This window comes from Lepidothrix coronata, unplaced genomic scaffold (genome assembly GCF_001604755.1).
Source record: "Lepidothrix coronata isolate B3197 unplaced genomic scaffold, Lepidothrix_coronata-1.0 Scaffold150, whole genome shotgun sequence".
Classification (NCBI taxonomy): Eukaryota; Metazoa; Chordata; class Aves; order Passeriformes; family Pipridae; genus Lepidothrix; species Lepidothrix coronata.
In genome coordinates, this window is record NW_016690330.1 from 348,356 (window position 1) to 354,767 (window position 6,412).

Here is a 6,412-nt window from a genome sequence, read left to right on the forward strand (position 1 = left end):
AAAGCTGAATGGTGATTAGGCCAAGACACTTGCCCTAATAGGTCTGTATGCATGAAAGGTGTATATATATGTTAGCTAATGTTCTTTCCCGCCTGCTGTTCTCTGGGTAAGTAAATACTGGTTCAGTCCTAGACTCACTTTTTGATTCAAATGACTAGTTCCTTCTGAGTTTGACTTGTATGCTGTTACTGTTTCACACTTTACTCCAGGGACTGCTCCCAGCAGGCTGTGTACCAGGTCCTGTTCTTCCCCAACGCTTCACCTTCAAACACAGTAATCTGCTTTTGCATGCTCGTAGTTTCATGCTGTAGAAATGCTTCAGTCCTTATTATTTGATATACTTTAAAAGAAAAGGCAAAAGAATTACAATAACCTAAGAATCAGCAGTGACCCATGTGACAAGGTGGTAGTTAGTACGGCTGTAGACAACCCGCTTTAAAGAGATCTAATGCTGAGCAGTGGAGCTTTATGTTACTCTGTTTGATCTGAGCTAGGGATGTAGGCATGGCTTTAGTATTAGGGATTCAACTCTTTAAGCCACAAATACTAGTTTTTAATTAAAGTTTGGAAACAGTATTTCAAAGAATGTCAAAGTAATTTCAACATTTAAAAGTGCAAGAGCAAGAACAGAATTGCAGACCAGTCACCTAGCATCAGCAGTAGCAAACATCCAACTGGTGAACTTGAGATTTCATCAGCAAAGAATGAAAGACAAAAAAAGTCAGGTAACAAAGAGACAGGAGGAGAGGAAATGGCCTCAAGTTGTGCCAGGGGTGGTTTAGATTAGGTGTTAGGATAAATTTCTTCACAGAAAGGGCTGTAAAGCATTGGAACAGAGTGCCCAGGGAAGTTGCCATTCCTGGAAGTGTTCACAAAAAGGGTGGATATGGCACTTCAGAACATTGTTTAGTGGTGAATGTGGTGGTGCTGCTGGGTTGATGGTTGGACTTCATCGTCTTAAGGGTCTTTTCCAACCTTTATGATTCTGTGATTCTGTGTCGATGTATGTTCCAGTTTTTGCAGGACAATTTTCACTTCAAACACCATTGGCATCATTCAGTAAAAACACAAATGTACTGTGTTGTTTTGGTGTCATGTTACCTTGGGATTGAGATTTGAAAAAAAAGCTTTAAAAAATGTTAAAACCAAAATCTCAGTACTTGAAAAATGGTAATTTGAGAAGGATTTTTGAAGCATTCTGAACAGCTACTTTACTGTGAGGTTTTTGTGAAGTTGTGGAAATGGTTCCTGTTATATATAGGAAATAGGTTTATCAAGTAGAAATAGTGAAGTAAAACCATAGTCCTGTTCACTGCTTCTAGACCCACTGTTTATACTGCAAGAAAGTACAAGGATAACTTAAATGAAGCCATAAAGCTGTTTTAGAACTGAAGAGCAAGCCTGATGAGTTCTCAAAGAACTTAGGAGTGTGCAGGTTCTCAAAGAGAAGTTGAGAAGAGACGTAATGACCCTAGTTATGGCCTTGAACATAAAGGAAGTCTTGTGGCTACATCTTTTTAACCTGACGGGGAAAACATACCAGATCCATTACCTTAAAAATATGGCACAACTTCCCAGGAGTGAAGGTAAGTAAACTTTGACATTGCGAACTGGCTACTGCTTGATGTTGTTAAAATCAATAGTTCTAAAAGACCTGCTTTAATCCGGTTTCTTGTGCAAAGTCTACAATACCTCTCTAAAGGGTGTCAGGAACACTGGCTGTAGCAGTTCCCTCTGACTGCAGAGTCCATGAAGGGCAATGTAGAACAGCTCTAAGTAAAAGTAATGTGAAGAAAATTAGGAATATTTAGGATGAATATCAGTGGTGTTTCTGTCAGTGAGATAAATGGAAGCCTGCTTTCTGAGATATTTAAACATTACCCGATCAAAAAACCCAAACACCACAACTATTAATTATCTGAACTGGAAGTCTGGAATGCATTAAGTCTAGGCATTTTATTATCACTTTATAAATATTCTTATTTTCTTACCTCCAATTTTTACATGTAAGGAGAGACCAGCTCATGAAAATGGATCTCTGAAAGAGCTCAGTGGTGTCATTATGTAGGCAAGTGGAAGTTTAACACTCACATTTAACTTTCAGTGAAGGAGATAGAAAATGAAGGAGTGAGGAGGTGGTGCCCAGCCATACTGTGGTTCCCTAAGGAACCCTTAGGGACAGTTGGGAGGAACCCTTGGTAGGGAAGGAGGCCTCAGGAGGGTGAGGGACATCCCATCTTGAATGTATTATGATTATTTTATTTGTACACTAGATCCAAAATTGGCATGTTTGAAGATACCAACCATTATCTTCCTATTTAATGGACAGGAGATACAGGAAAGAGAGACTTAGGATGTCACATTACCTTGGCATTTGGCATTGAAGCTGGCACTGGTAAGACAGGTTCACCAACCCCTTCAGCCATCACTGCCTGTTGGCATAACTTGTGAGGATGCAACTTCAAGGAGCTGAATCATCAGCTCTCACTTTGTACCTCTTTTCTGGGCTACCAGGAAAGCTCCTCATGATGTTTCATCTTGCCTGCTTGGAAAGCTGCTTGTTACATACCCTGGTTTTATTCTCAAACCAGTTTATAGGGGCATATGATTGTGAAGAGGATGTATTATAATTTTGGGAGAGGACAACTAATGAAGGACAGAAAAATATAAAAATAATTCTTGCGTTGAACTCAAAGCTTATTGTAAGCAGCAGGTGGTTATTTTGAAGTAAAGATACAAACAAAAATATCTAAACAATCATTTCCTAGGACATACAAAGAGGAGCCTCGCTATTCTCTTAGGGAGAATACAGGGTACAAGTTGAATTGTATAGGATATTGTATATAAAGAAATACAGACTGAAGTAAAACAGGCTCTTCTCAGAGCAAGTGCTTTTCTAATTTGAAAGTAAGTGTTCTGTTTAGCTTCACTGTTCAAGTAAAACCAGTCTCAAGCATAGGAACAACTCATCAAGGTACACGCACAGCTATTTACTCCTATGTGCTGTGCTGATTGCACTCATTGAAGGCAGAAAAATAACTGGCGCATATGCAGACTGATAATCTGGCCTACATTTTTAGCATGATATTTTCAGCTATGCATTTCACTCTTAAGCATGATACCAGCAATAAAACTGCCACTCTTTGTCATAGAATCACAGAACATGCTGAGTTGGAAGGGACCCACAAGGATCATTGAGTCCAACTCCTGGCCCTGCACAGGACTATCCCCAAGAGTCACACCATGTGCCTGAGAGTATCACCTAAACGCTTCTTGAACTCTGTCAGCTTGGTGCTGTGACCACTTCCCTGAGGAGCCTGTTCCAGCACCCACCCACCCTCTGGGTGAAGAACCTTTTTCTCATATCTAACCTAAACCTTCCCTGACACTTCAGGCCATTCTCTCAGGTTCTATCAATCTATGGCTGCCTGTTTGATCTGATTAGATGACTTTACAGCAGCCATGCATTTTTAGACATGTTGGGCCAAACTCAGCATTTACTTGCATTCCGTGAAGTTTTACAGAAGTTAATGAGAATAGCAATACAGCACATAAACCAACAGAGGATATGGTCATTGTTCATCTTAACTGTGACTGGATGGAGGACAAAGACATGATTTTGTTTGGGCAAATCCTTTAGCTTTCACATGGCCCGACAGTGTAGTTAGAATAGCTTGTTTTCCTTCATATAAATATTAAAAAAATAACAATAATTAAAGTAAAAAAGAAAACTATTTTCCTAAAACTCCAGAGATTTTCATTCAGTATAGTGTTGTAATTTGTTGTTCTATGTCTTGTGCTCCCACTTACTGTGAGCTTGGTCTTCTGCCAACTACATCTGCCACAATTCACCATTTTCCTCTCCCTTCAATTTTAATTCTCTTATTAGAGGGAGTAATTTCTACAATATTTCCCCAAGATAATCAGGCAGTATTCAATAATAGTTTTCTTGGTGAGTGCTTTTTCTCCTCTATCAAAATTCTATTTTGATAGAATTACTTTGATTTGTCCTAATATGTGCACAACTGTCAGAGAAACTGGAGTTGTGCAATATCCTGCATGCCTGAATCTGCTCTGTGTCCTGGTGCACAAACTTCTTTATGTTACAGTGTGCAGTGTAGGTATCCAATGCATTGGCATATGTATGCTAGTGTTGTATGGAGAGAGATCCCATAAGTATCAGAGATATTCTTCATTTGTCTAAAATACATCTTTTATTTGCTTTTTGTTATTACTGTCCTGGGATGTGTCCAAGTCACATTTGGCATCTGTTTGTAGGTTTAGCAAAAAATCTGTAGGAAAAAAATTTTGGGCAGCGCTTTGCCTTATTTTCAGCTTGTCTTATTTTATCCCAGCTTCTGGGATAATCAGCTGACAGAACCCGATTTGTGTTACAGAACTTGGTATCCACAAAAATTACTCTTTTGTCTGCACAGCAATTAGAGTTTGTTGCTTAATAATTTTATGAAGAGGGTACTGCTATCGTGCTTTTCATGCTTACTTCAGTAATTTTTTTTAATGCACTTCCAATATTTGCAAAACACAAAATAAGAGAATAAATAGAAACATTACTGGAAACTGTTGCATATTCCACTAGATGGCAGGCAAAGATTTGCAACCACTACTGCAGCGCTGTAAAATATCCCTCTGTTAGTTTTGCATGGATTCTAATAAATAGTATTTTAGGATCAATTTCCAGTTTAATGAAGGATTGTTGCAATTTAACCTTTTGATTTATTTTTAAAGCATTTTAAAACTAGAAGGAAGAATAAAAATATATGCTACCGATTGCAAGATTTTGGCTCACAAAAGAGAGAACTGAGGTTTAAGCACTTAACATTTTGTATTTTATGCATTTAAATTTTACTAAGATGGAATATACCAGTAGTAAAATGGCCACAGCAAAGACAATTTTCCATATAGCAAATCTGTAGTGGTGTCTTTTTCCTTTCATTCACAGCAATAAAATTTACACAAACTGTCTTAGAAACTGCACCGAAGGAAGTTTTGTCACCCTTTGTAGTTAGTAGCCAATTTAGCTTTTCTCTTTTCATATTATGTACATCCTGGCAGTAAGTCAGCAATCTGCAGTGTTTAAGACAAGAAGGCACAATCAAAGTAAGGGTGGCACATAGACTAACTGTAACATAGGAAGATATACCTCCCTTGGTGAGGATATACCAATGGATGTATGAGTACCATAGTAGGCATCACAGTTTAAAATAAATACCAAATAAATAGTCACATTTATTAGATCTGGTGGATTACATAAGAATTAAAATAACTCTTACTGTTTCCAGTAGTGAAAATAGAAGGTAGAGGCGGGATGAATACTCCTACCTGCCCTCTTTCCAGGAGCTCATTTCTGCCCACTAAATATGTTTCTGAATCTCTTGTTTCTCTGTGGTCTCCAAAATAAGAGGGGAATGGAGGTAGGATGGAGATTTCCTAAAGCAGGATATTTAAGGGGGTAAGATAGAAGTTCCATATTAATCTTCAGCCTCTCTCCATAGATGATAATCTTTTGGAGACAAGGTGTAGCTCCCAACATAGTTGGATGAGGTTATCAAGGGTTAATTAGTGAAAAGAGAGCTGTCCCCATCCCCAGTCTTCTACTCCCCACAGTTCACCCACTAAGCCCTTTTCCAAATATTTAATAAAATTGCAGTTTTATACTTTATGATGGTGGTATTTTAGTGGAAAAAGAAAAACAAAGCCCAGATTATTTCAACTATTCTTTAACCTCTGTTTTTCTCTGCAGTCAGTGGAGAGAGGCAAGCTCTCGGTGGAGAGGGGCAAATAGAGCACTAAAGTTATTCTGAATTGCTCTCTAAAGGAAACTCTCTATTGACTGAAGAGGTAACCCAAGGAGACTAGTATCCTGAGGCTAAGATTAGTCTTTGCAAATATTCCCATTAGATCACCTACTCTGACTTCCTGTATTTCACAAGCCTTTGAATTTCACCCAACAACCTCTCTATTGAGTTCAATAACTTGTGTTTAGATAAAACATATCCAACAAGACATTTATTCTTTAGTTGAAGACATTAATAAAGATAGTGTACCCACTGCTTCCTTTGTTGGTTTGTTCCATAGTTAATCATCTCCACTATTAAACTTTGTGTGCCTTATTTCTTGTTTTAATTTATCTGGCTCGAGCTCAGTACACAGCTGCTTGTTCTGCTTTTTCCTTCTTAACTAAAGAACCCTTTAGTCTGTGGGATTTTCTCCTGAGGGAGCTATTACAATCAAGTCACCACCCTATCTTCCTTTTGATAAGCTGAAAGGATTTTCCTTTCTGTAAAACACTTTTCTTTTTCTCTCCAGTGCTCATTCTGGTCTTCTCTGCAGCCTGTGGGTTTTTTTTTTTATCCCCTTTCCTTCTGTCTGATAGCAATCTCACCTGTGCTGT